This window comes from Alligator sinensis, unplaced genomic scaffold (genome assembly GCF_000455745.1).
Source record: "Alligator sinensis unplaced genomic scaffold, ASM45574v1 scaffold301_2, whole genome shotgun sequence".
NCBI classification, from domain to species: Eukaryota; Metazoa; Chordata; order Crocodylia; family Alligatoridae; genus Alligator; species Alligator sinensis.
Window position 1 is genome coordinate 1937992 of NW_005841874.1, and position 12874 is coordinate 1950865.

General features: G+C 44.5%; 2 protein-coding genes across 2 annotated transcripts in view; one reads left to right on the forward strand and one right to left on the reverse strand.

The window, feature by feature from the left end:
* The window catches only part of B3GNT5 (UDP-GlcNAc:betaGal beta-1,3-N-acetylglucosaminyltransferase 5), a 23202-nt gene extending 20725 nt beyond the window's left edge, over positions 1 to 2477 (reverse strand). Inside the window, exon 1 of the mRNA XM_006017131.3 lies at positions 2334 to 2477. The gene's annotated coding sequence lies outside the window, so the exon portion shown is untranslated. The remainder of the gene's footprint in view (positions 1 to 2333) is intronic.
* MCF2L2 (MCF.2 cell line derived transforming sequence-like 2) overlaps positions 1 to 12874 on the forward strand; it is a 219630-nt gene that overhangs the window by 126666 nt on the left and 80090 nt on the right. The window lies entirely within an intron of this gene.

Genomic DNA, 12874 nt, shown 5'->3' on the forward strand with positions numbered 1-12874 from the left:
GCTGCTTGATAACACCATAAAATGCAAGGTAGTGAAGACTTGGGTGTAGTAACTGTGAACAAGAGCTCCCAGTCTGCCAACCTCATAAGAGGAAGCAAAGTCTCCAGAAAGCCTCAGGTACACCCCGCAAAGGGCTGCTTCTTCCTTGGGCCTGCAGTGAAGGCAAGGCAAGGCCAGGCAGCCTCTACAGATGTAGTCACCCGTCTAAAGGAGCCCAGATCTGATACGATCACTGCTGCCCTGCACAACACAGCTTTCACTGGGCAGAGGAGGCAAGCCAACAAACTAAGTCTGAAGAAGTGGGATGATGCTGTGCTTCCCTAGGTCCCGCACACAGAGCTCCCAGACCCAACAGCATGGGTAACTCAGAGCTTTGGATCCATCCCAACAATAGGTAACAGCCAGAATGGGCCAAGATCATTCAGCTTCCCATCCACCCTCTGCATTTTCCAAATCCCATCCTCCAAAGGCAACACAGTTCCCCACTCTTCCTCCAAACTCCGGGAGCGCCCAACACCTGGGAGGAGGATGCAGACAAGCCAGGCGCATCTAAAGACGACACACTGCGTGCGTCTACACGAGATGCTAAATGCGCAGTAGACAAACTCTACTGCACATTAGCATGGCTTTTGCCATGACGTGCCAATACACAGCAGAATTAATCTACTGTGTGTTACCCACAAAAAAACCTGTGCGCCAGCACTACCGTGCCATTACTGCACCTGTTAATACAGTTTAATACTACCTGTAAATGCAGGCACTAAACTGAGTGCGCAGTAAACACAGTGCATTACTGAACATGTAAAAGAAGTGGGTGGAAATCAGTTGTGCCTACGTTTCAAGCTTCCCCGCACAACAGGCGGGACAGTCACTGAGCTTAGTTGCAGCACCCAGCTGAAGAAGACAGGCAGTCTTAGGACATGGGAGAGAGACATGGTCACCGCTATATGGGAGGAGAAGAGGAGAAGGAGGGCGAGAAAACTCATTCATCCACAGGAGCCTCAGTGGTGGGTGGCGCAGCACCCGCCCAGCTCCATAGGCTTTTGCACCAACCTGCTGTTCCCACCCTTGAAAGGAGCAACAGGACTTGATTTTAAGGACCAAGCCTCGGCTGCAACGACGGAGGGGGGGCAGCCAAAAGTGGAGCCGGTCGCAGCAAGCCCCAGCTATGCTGCCAGAGAGCTTGTTCTGCAGAAACAAAGGAGCCGCCTTCCTTCCCTCAAACCGCGGAGCAGACATCCCCGCCCTGCCCACGGCTGCCAGCTGCACCGGGGCTCGCAGCTTCTCGCCCGTCTCTGCAGCCCCCCCGGGGGAGGGCAGGAGCAGGAGCAGGAGCAGGGGCTGGGGCAGAAAGCAGGGAGGGGAGGCAGAGCACTGCCCAGCTGCCCACCCGGCTCCAGCCTCCGCAGGGCTGGTTTCGAGGCCAGCAGCGGAGCATTTCGACAGAGAGCAAGCCTGCGTGTTGCAATCTCGCTGGTAGCACACAAACTTGGAGCCGGATTTGCTAGTTTTCTTGGGTGTGAACAGCGGTTTCAAAGTTTCCGATCATGAGAAGAGGAAGGGGACAGCTATATGCCCGGACGAGGCGGGGCTGCTGGGGCGGAGGAGGAGGAGGAGGAAGAAGAGGACAAGCTTTTCATAGCACAGCACCACTTTGAATGGGCTGTTTTACTGCCAGGCGACAAGCTCCCCCCTAGAAGAGAAGAAGGAGCTCTAGAAAGCAGCTTCCCCTGACATGTTCTTTGCACAAAGAGGTGCTTAAGCTCTGGCCAAAAAAAGAAAAAAAAAAAAAAGAAAAAAAAAAATCAAGCAGCGATTAGAGAGAGAGAAAGAGAGAGCCCATCCCACGGCGCTGCTCCCTCCCTCCCTCCCTCCCCAGCGAAGTTGCCTCTGCTCAGCGCAGAGTTCAGGGAGGCGCATTTGGGCAGGAGAGGAGCAGATCCCCCCAGGTTTCTAGAGGGGTAATCGCTGAAGGGTGCAAGAGAGCCGCTGTGCTTTGGGGAGAGGGCTGGGGGCAGAGCCGGAGAGCCATTTTCCAGCATGGAAGAGGAGAGTTTCTGGCAGGAAACACGCTGAACTCGGGGAGATTTCGCTTAAAGCAGACAGAGAGAGAGAGAGAAAACCCCACCAAGTGTCCCAGAGAAGCAGGTTTATTTTTTTTAAATAAGAGCCTTGTTCAAATTATTTTAAACCGATGCATACGCGCAGCAGCACTGGGGGGGAGGCAGCCAGCGGCTAGCTCCAAGCAGAGATAACATATTGAAAGTTTAAAAAACAAGAAGAAAAAAACCCCAAATCATTGTCCAAACCCCAAAGCCGAGACAGAGACTCACCCGCCACAAAGTCAAATGCCTGCAAACAAGAGCCCTGGAGAGCAACTGTCCTCCTCCCCAAGTGCAACAGGAATCAGCTGCTCCCTCCTCCTCCTGCTCCAGCCCCGAGTGCCCGGCAGCCCCACTCGCTCCCTGCATATCGGATCGCAGGGCTCATTAGCCAATCAGCTCTCCCGACGAAGGCAGCTGTCGGATCTGTGACTCTCCCTCTCAATAAAACATTGCAATATAGACGTGTGCCGTGGGAAACTTGAGTTTTGGGATGGGTTTTTTTTTTTTTGCTGTGCTCCCAGCATCTAGTTGGGATTCCCTGACCTTGTCTAAGGGATCCTTGCACGTGCCAGGCTTCGTTTTAAAGTGGTTTTCCAAACAGGCAGCTCTTGTGTGCACTTTGCGGGGAAAAACTGGTGATCAGGGAAGAAACTCTCCAAGAGAAAACACATCTCTTTTCCAAGGTCAAACATGAAACCTTAAAGTCGCTTCCACTTGCGGTGGATAATGACGGCTCCAGTTCTCTGACAGTTTAATTCATTTCTTGTTATTAGCCAGGAGATTTTTTTTTTTTAATGCAATCATCAGGCAATGAATCCGGACGAGTCATTTGCACTCTCTGGCTCCTAGTATCCCGCTCCAGTGTTGGGTTGCAAGCAGCACAGGGGACTTTATAGTGGTGGGGGGAAGCATTTGAAACCTGATTTTTTTTTTTTAAAGCATTCTGATCTGGAGTTTCAGCATTTTTAAGAAAGGTGCCCATCGTTTTTCTTTAAAGATGCTGGCTACTAGGAACACTCAGCTCCTTTTCCAGGTGGACCTGTTGTTTTTTTTTTCTCTCAAAACCTAGTATTTAAAATAGACCTCAAAGAGTCCCTCTTAATATTCGTACATCCAGGATGAATTGGTTTCAGCTGCTGGTAGGTTGTGATGAACTGATTGAAAGCAAAATATAGATGTGCATATATATGTACATAGCTGAAGAGTTCCAGTGTTGTGAGTTTGTTGGGGGTGTTTTTAAAGGATGCTGAAAAAGCCATGCAACTTTTTGCAGACACTGTCAGGTCTGTCCCAAATCTTTTTAACAAATTGAAAATACAGAGGGGAAATAACTTCATCTTAATGAGCTAAGCTGTCCCTGAAAAACCGGTGCCATACTAGTTTTTTGTTTTGTTTGTTTGATTGGGTTTTTATGAGAGAGAGAGTCTGAAGCAATTTGAGATGCATTATTCAGTACAAATAGATAAGAGCACAACATTGCTACTTTAGCCAATCAATTTTGTTCCTGCGGTTGTGACTCTGAATTTGAATCATGCCTGACAGTATCACTGGCTTAACAGAAACTTTCATTTAAAATGTGATCATGAGCTCTGCAGAGAAGTTTGCATTTTCAAATTGATTTCAAGTCATTAACAAATAAATCCTTGCACCACCTCTGTTCAGAAAGGTTTCTTTTTTTTTTCTTTTGATGGATTTTACTTGGAAAAATCTTTCCGGACCTAGAGACCTGATTTCTTTTTCCCCTGATGCAGTATTTCTTACTACTGCACATATTTTTATTCCTCCCCAGATTCTTTGTTCTTTTGCCTAATCCTGCAGTAATACAATGTACCAACTAGATCTCCTTAGCAGAAAATGTGTTTACAAAGTGCTGTGTAAATTTACTGTGTGTTAGAAGAGATGTTTAAAAACAGTAACAGAAATAAACCTATACCTCATTCAGTTGGCACACCCCATAACTCCTTTATAAGGAGTCCTGTCGTAATTCACTGGATTGCTTTGCCCAGATAGCATCCAGAAGTCTGGTTTTACATATCTTCCTTTTTATTATTTTTTTTAGAGGACATCAAATTCATGCATTTAGTTTGTTTCTTTTAACAGTGAGATAGTGCTGCTCCACGGTAGATTTCCAAAGAGCCTCAGGGCAGTGGATTCTTGGCTGGAGACGCCAGTTTTTCCAGTTCTCATTTTCCAGTTGAAATTGGTAAACTGAGGGGGGCGGTGGGTGGAAATAAAGCAGTAGCTGGATTGTTTCCAACTAACTGAAAGCAACGTGATTCATTTTTACTTGTTAAACATAACTTTGCTAAAATTCAATGTGATGCCATTTTGAATATATTTAGGGTCATTCTTTGCTATCCTTACGCTCAGCTGCCAGCCTCAAACAGTCAAGAATCAAGACACAAACTCCCACCAAATGGGAGGTTGGTTTTAAATGATTAATGATTACTTTTTTTTTTTTTAAAACACTTCGGGGTTAGTTGTCTCCTGGGGCTGTAGCTTTCCGGGTTTATGTTTTCAAGCATCTCAGCAACCAAGAAGACTAGAAGTGCAGGATGCCAAGCACTGAGGCCTTAGGAAAACAAAGTCAGATGTGTTTAATTTAATGAGTGTTGAACCTTAGTGAATGCCCTCGTTCAGAAATAAAGTGGCCTTAGTACTCTGTAGCTTAGGCCCGGTCTGCACTCCAGTTGTGCAGTCTTAAAAGGGTATGAAAGGGTGGTCACGCTTTCTGGCTGTCATAGCTCTGGTGACAAAACCACTAGTATGGACGCAGTTATGCTGAGGTAAGGCTTTTGTCCGGGTTTCAGGTGGTGAAGCTGAGCAGAGAAATCGTGCTAGTGTCTGCCATGCCTCCACCAGGGGGCTCTGCTTCCGTACCCATGTCGGCATCAGCCACCTAATGTAGACAAGCCATGAATCAACCTTTGCTACAGGGAATCGAGGCCACTTTTCTCCTAAAGATGTGCATCTGCATAGAAGGGACACACTTTCTAACTGCCAACTGCTGGTCAAGTTGTCCTAATTTTCCCGACCGCCTCCATATAGCATCCGTGGGGGTAGCGGACTCGATATGTAACTTGAAATCACAGATGGGAAGGGTTCATAGCTGTAAGTGAAAATTTGCCAATAATAATATGATTGTGTCCTTTTTTTTTCTTATCTCCCTGGCCTTTCCTTTATTTTTCCTAAAAACTAACCCTTTCCTCCTGTCCATCCCAATCTTCCATATAGCCTATAAAATATGTGTTGGGTCAGATCCATTGAAAACATGTATAATTATTTTTTAAAATCCATTCCTACACCATATCCCACCAAAAAACAAAATAATGGAACAAGATGTTGGCCAAGTGTCACCATCATTAGTTTGTGCATACATTGCATCCCTTTTCTCCACCCACACTTTCTCCGTCTTATCTACTTGGGCCCCAATTCTGACTTTCTCTAATATACAGACTGTGCACATTTCTAACAATAAAAACCATGCCAAGCAAAGCACTCTAACTGTACACACACTTCTCCCCCTGGAGGCAAGAGAAAAAATGAACTGCATGTGATATATTATTTAATGTAGTACCAGAAGGCACTCAAGCCTTTGTCCTCAAAGCTGTTTAGGGAGTTAGGGGGTCTTGAAGATCTGACCCTGATAGCTCTTGGGATGAGGATAGTATAAGAACCATGGCAGAATAGAAGAGATCCACAGATAGGACCCCTGCCTGGGAGTATCTGGATCCGTAAGTCCACACAGCCTCCACACTGAGCCCTTGGGCATTGTTGTGAAGCATGCCCTGCTAAATAGCTGTACTCCACATGCACCAGACTAGCTTGGCCAACCCCAGGGCATTCAAAAATCATTGTCTTGAAATATTGCCAGGGTTTAAAGAAGAGCTATTCTTCAAGTTCTCTCTCTTCTCCCCTCCCTGCCCCCTTCTGATTCAGACCCTTAAGTTTGCATTTTCAAGGTTTTTACTGCATCCACACATGCCAGAACCTTCCTTTCATTATGAGATCTGAGAGTCTGCCAAAATCACTAGACTCCAGAAACAGGAGCTTTAAGGAACAAAACCTGTCAAATGGTCTGATATTTGTGCTCAAGTCACAAGAAGCAATGATGTTGTCTGGCTATGTACAGAAAGAGGTGGAGGGGAGCGGTGTCAAAGCAGCTACGATAGCTCTATACCATTGGAAGATTGACTAACAAAGGAGGGGTGGGGGGAAATCCTCCACTGTCTGGCAAAGACCTCATTAAGGTTGTGCATCGTTAGATTGTCAAAGCCATTGGCAGAGGCTGAAGATCTGGTGCTATATAGGGACTTGAGTTATTAGTTATAGGGTGCTATATAGGGACTTGTGCATTTCCTAACCTCTTGTAACTTCATTTGCATTACTGCTGCATTTTGCAGCATGCAGATAATTTTGTCCCTGGAGAATTGGTTTGATGACAGTCCTAGTATGAAAGTACTCTAGGTGATGAAAGCACTGCATTTTCCTTTTTTCAAATGTTATTTTGGTTTCGCATTAGAAAATATACACCACTGATTCATTCTTGTACTTCAAGTGCAGACCAAATCACTGATTCATTCTTGTACTTCAAGTGCAGACTTCCCCAAGCCCCTTCTGTTCAACCAGTTCCCAATTTGAAGTTGCCATATTTGCCTCAGGGGGGTAGGTTGTAGCCAGGTTGGTCTAAGGACACAGGCAGACAAGGTTCTTTGGGTGAATCTGATATCTTTTATTAGACCACCTTAATTTGCCTCAGTGTGTCTTTGCATTACAAAATGTATGTTTCACAACAGCAGAGCGCTCCAAAAAAACGCTCTGCGCCTGGCCCAAATATACCAGGATCCATGCCAGCAAATGGTAAACTTGATTAGCCTACAATATTTTCCTTTAAAAAAAAAAGGGGGGGATTTGAATATTTTGAAAATTATTCTTTTCGCTTTAATTTTAGTTCCTGAGAGAACTGCCTTTTGTCTGACATGTCTTGATTTAATTCCTTTAAAAACTCATTTTAACTATGGCAGTCACTAAACTGTTCAGATTTTTTGAAGGGAAGACAGGGAAAATGGAAATCACATATTTTTGTATGGACTGCAAGGATTTCTAGGGCCCCAAAATCAGCCTGAAAAGGATTGTTGCCATTGAGATGAATTTACTTATTTTACCATACTTTGGTAATGTTTCAATTGTGAGCTCTCAATGAGGATCTTTCACCTAATATTGGTTTACCAAAGGGCCACCAATCTGGCCTCTGAACTGATTTATTATAAGCAGCATCCAGTGAAGTTGCACATGTTGGTACTGTGTGTTATAGGAATTATAGGATTGCTTCTGCTGCTGAATTTCAATCGCATACATTATTTTCTGATACTATTGAATAATATCTCCTACTACAGCATCATAAAGAAGTGTTAGCTGGCAAAGGGCAAATTGAGCACTCAATGTTGGGATGCCACGTAATCAGTTTAATCATAGCTTTCTGAATTAAGACCTGATCGGAGTCTGGGACCGGGGTACACAGGGTGCATGGTAGAGCTAGGTGAAATGAACCCCAAGATCATCTGAAAACCAGAGAAAGAGACTGACCCACAGAACAGCCAGTGTCGGAGTGTACAGGCATAGACCTGGGCTTATGGAAAACCCACCTTAAAGACTTTGCTCAGTTTATTCAGACTAGGGGCTTGAATATCAATCCTTCATATCCCAGGTGAGTCTCTTAATGCCACAGCTATTTGCTATTGTGGAGCACGGCACTGCCAATCTCTGTTGAACCCGTTTTGTTTTGTGCACAGGTAACTATTCTTTGGAGTAAAGACTTGAAACTGCGTCTCCCACATCTCAACAGAGTGATAGCAGCAAGGGGCTACTAGTTGTTCTGGACTGTGACCTAGCCATGAGAAACCTTTCCTCCTTTAACGGGTCTGCTCCCATTAATACCTGGCTTTTCCCCATGGGGAAAAAAAATTCCCCGAGTACTATTCCAAACTCTCCCATTTTTTTATGATGTGTCCTCAAACAGTTGCTTTAAACTTTCTCTTCTTGCCTATGCCTTAAGTAGAGATTAAAATGACAAGAGGAGCCTAAAGTTTTAATTTGGATCCAAAGTCAAACTCCAGAGGTAATCAGACCCAGGATTTGGGGTTAGATTAATCTTTAATAGCACTTACCCTTAAGTGACAAGGGCTAAAGAGACAATTAAAATCCTATTTGAATTTGAGCTTCCAGTAAATTTCAAGGATCTCAGATTAATGGATTTTGGATCGGTTCCATCCTTTGCATTATCCATCTGTCTCACAGTGGGAATTGGGAGATTTTATTAGTCAGTATTTGTGCAGCCCTTGGAAAACAGAAAAGGCTGAATTTCTGAGCAGCGAGGGAGAGGGGGTGTTGAGAATGGGACAGTCTTTCCCTGGGAAAGAAGCGGAAGGTTATTTTCAGAATGAGATGGCTAAGCTAGGCTCCTGTTCTAAATTAGGCATTGCAAAGCTGCACCACCATTAGGTCCAAGGATTACTACATCGAGTTGTGGATCCGAGTCAAAAATATTATAAGTGCGAGGGACCACAGAAAGCTTTACCATCCACTGGAGTGTGACAAAAACTGGAGGAACTGAGAAGACTGTATTGCAGAAAAGTGTCCTGATTTTAGTGGCCACAAAAATCATTCAAACTAGAACCAAAGCTGTATAGCCTCTGAACAAGGAAGGGATAACTTTGCATCCCCTTCTACCCAGGATAAGTGAGATCTGTGAATCGGAGGGGGGGGATCCCTGCAGTATGTAGATATGGGAAGATGACTGGCAACATAAGGAAGTTTACCCTGTAATTTAATGCTGTTCTGTAGCTTGTCTGAGTTAAGATAAGGCGAGTTTTGTTAGATGGCTGAGTGCCAGAGACAGAGCCTTCTGGATGGAGGCCTCTTAACCCCTCAACACAGCTTTTTAATGTCTTCCAGACTTGTGAAAATTCAACTGGTTGTGAAAAAACAACTTGAAATTTTGATTTAAAATAAAAAGCACGCTCCGTGCTTTGTAGTGGTAAATAGCGCTCCATCAACCATCAAAGACCAGCTGCCACGAGGGACTATGGAGACACATGACCAAATATAATATATTCCTTGTTTTCCATTCTCTCTCAAACCTGCAGTTCAGAGGTTTGTCGTCGGAGAAGCTCACTTGTCAAGCAGATTGACTCCAGAACTCAAAACACTAATTACAGCCTGACAGGGTTAGGAAGACCTTTGAAATGAAGCATACCCTTTAGATCTGGGAGATCTTGAGGCAGATAGAGTTGCCTTCAGCTTACCTACAGGGATACACTCTCACCAGAAACTGCAAGCAGTTCTAGGTTGGGCGAGGGGACTTTCTACTTATAAAGAAGATTATTGCTGTTGTTCTGGTTGTTGTCATTATCATCATCAAGGATCCTGGCAGGGGAAACACCATGACCATTACAGCAGTTTACCTAGTTGCAGGGGAAACCACTTCCTTGGCAGGGGTTATATATAATTAACCTCCCAATTTCTCTTCCAGTGGGAAGATCTTGGCTTTATGCCCACTTTGTGGAAATGGGAGACTCCTCCCTAGCTTACTCCTGTGTCCATACTGCTGAGTGAAACTCAGCGGGCATCCGAACCCCCAGCCTCCGGACTTGAGCCTGCATGCAGGATGCCCATCAAGTGATTTGGAAGCATCTGAAGCCCCAGGCAGGGGTGAAAGCTGTTTGCCAGTAATAGGGCCATATATAGTTCTTGAATGACCCACGGATTTGGAATTGGTTTGGCTGATTTGACTTGGACCACGAAAATTTTTCTTTAAAAAAAAATCAAAAACAAATCAAGGATCATGGCATGTGCCAGGGGGTGTATACACATATGTATATAAGCATGTAGTACATGGTGGATCATAAGTAGCCAAGCCATGCCTGCTTGCTCACATATGGAAAACCTTTCAAGTAATAGGAGCACCACTTTTTGAATGAATGGGATGGTTCTCTCCGTTTCTAGCATCCTTAAGATTTTTACCATTGGAAAAAATCCAATTTAGCAATGTTTAGAATTTCATTTCTAAACATTGCTACTTGAACTACACTCACTTTTGTTTCAGAGTGAGTGTTGTCTATTCGCTTTTCTGCCATAGTGCACCATATGCTATCACCTCCTGGGATGGCAATGATGAGTCCCAGCGTCCCAGCTATCTTATTCACAACGAAGGTATCCAGTCAGTCGTGTCACGTGATGCTAACACCTGGGACCTTGTCCTGAGACAACTTCTGTGAGTCTCAAATCCTGGATACCCTGCTGTGGGTAGCTCCAGGCCTCCTTGTTTATAGTCTTATGTTTTTCTTCATTGCAAAGCTCTTGAAATATGCTCGATGCTTTGAAGGTCATGAAATCATGACCCCAAAGGCTTTGCAATCTGATTGAGATGGATGGTCTTGCCAGACCTGAAGTTTCTTAACAAAATTCAGACCACGTTACCCAAAGCAGGATCTCCAAGACAAGCAGCCACCTCTGCTGGCCCCTGTTTGCTACTGGATAATAGGAGTATTTTAAAACACTTCAGAAATACCAGAAATTCCCCAGCCGGTTTTCCGTGCAGCCTAGCGGATCCTTGCACGCTGTGGGATGTGGCCGGCTGCACCGTCGGCCTGTTTGTTTGGTGTAGTCACGCAGGGGATTAGGATCACTAGCACTTTGTTTTACACCACAGCACAGGAATGTTTGTTCTGCATGTAAGCCGCCTTCGAGTCTTCATCAAGCACAAGCCTTTCAAGGACAATCTACTTGGGATGTGGGATCTCCCATCCATACTCCTAACCAAGACCTTGGAGCAACCAAGGATCCGACCCTAATGATCCACCCCAGGGACCGGGAATTCGCCACATACAAAGATCAAACCTAGGCCTGGTGGATGCAGCGGTGTGATTTGATACCCCTTTAGAGTTTAGCTCATGCAGTTTTCTGTGTGGACAAAACCGTATCAATTTAAACCTTACTCATATCACTTTATTCAAACTGATATAAGCAAGGTTGAACCAACAGATGGACTTTTCTCCAAAATAATAATACTAATAATTAGTCCTTTAACTCAACCAAGTAAAACAGTACAACCTCCCAGTATGGACGCAGGTATGCCGGTATAAGGATACTTAGGCCCGTGTAACATTTCTGTAACGGAAAGAGGAATACTGGTATATAAGCACTTTTATTCAAGTATCACTGATTCCGCACAAAGAGTTGTACTGTGACAACTTTTCTGGTAGAAAATCACATCCGTAATCAAACTAGTTAAATTGTACAAAGCTCCACGTAGATCAAACCTAACAATGCCAACTGACAAAACTGCACCAATTGTAACCAAGCTGATTTTTAAACCAATTTAGGGTGAAGGGTTCTGACTTTGGTGGGCAGATAAGCTGATAGAAAGTTAGTCACCGCCGTGCTGATATTGGTGCAGCATTAATACAATCAGCAAAGCATATGCTTAGGTAGCTTGCTGTTGAATTTGTTTACCTGATGTAAGGAGTTGCTCATTAACTAGGTTCATAAGAGGCTGTGTTTGAGACAGATGTTTAGGATGCTGCATTTCCTTTCACCCATCAAAATACCTCCTATGCATAAGCCGTAGTTTTGTCCTCCAGTATACATGGGTTCATCCCTAGTACAGTTCTACAGTATAATTTATCTAACTAGCGGACACACATTAGATTTCACTGACGTTTTAACACTAGCCCTCAACCCCCTTACTAAGCTCACACCCACCCACACATCCCAGTGATCATCAGCCAGTATTATGTGACATTTATCTGCTGTCCAAAGCAGCAATATTGGAGAAGGTAGTGTAGACAGGCATTTTAACCTTCCTCTGCCCCTGTCTGGAGCAGTTCTGCGCAATACAGAGGTACAAAATGTCAGTGCCATGAGTCCTTCCTGAGCTAGCACTCATATTGTTGCTTGACCAACTGCACTCACACGTGGCAATCGTGCAATGGTTGGAGATTTCCCATAGAGATTTAACTTAGCCGAGGTTTGTACAGAGACTACCAGCCCTTCAGACTGAGAAGTCAGGCAGCTGTAGTCCTCCAGTTCCTTGGTAGACCTTCACTTGAACTCCTTCTAGGTGGGGACAAAGCTCCCTATTCTTCATTGTTGTCTTCTGCATTTAGAAAAACTTCTCTCAAACCCTTGTGGTCTTAATGGCCTTGATGAACAATGCCTTTTCCTCTTTATGTAAATTCAGGTGGTGTGATATTGAGGGTGGTCCACGGTATAGGTCAGTATGTTGAAACTGCTAAAGGAGTCTTATATGGTGTAATTTATAGGCCAAGAAGAGATTAGCTAAGTAGGGTGTGGACTCCAACTACAATGCGCTCCTCCTTGGAAGGTAATTTTTTCTGCTACACTTCTTGGTATGTCAGTTATACCAGACTAGACTCCCTTAAATCCCATAGGCTGTTCAGTTAAAGTTTTTACACACTGTTTCCAAAAGATTTACTAAAGCTTAGGGTTGAAGACAGGGTGTGCAACTCTCATCCCCTGATACGCTGACACTTCCCACCATCAGGGAACTGCTCCTCTATGCAGCAGTTTCTCTGGGTCAGATCTCAGACTGGGGAACCAACCCACATAGGAACTAAGGGGGATCACCAGCCTCATCACTTTTCATGCCAAGGGTAAGGTAAACTTCATCAACCTAACATAAACACGAGGCAGCCTGCTATAACAACTATAACAATAATGTAATACATTCCTAGGCACACGCGTGTGCG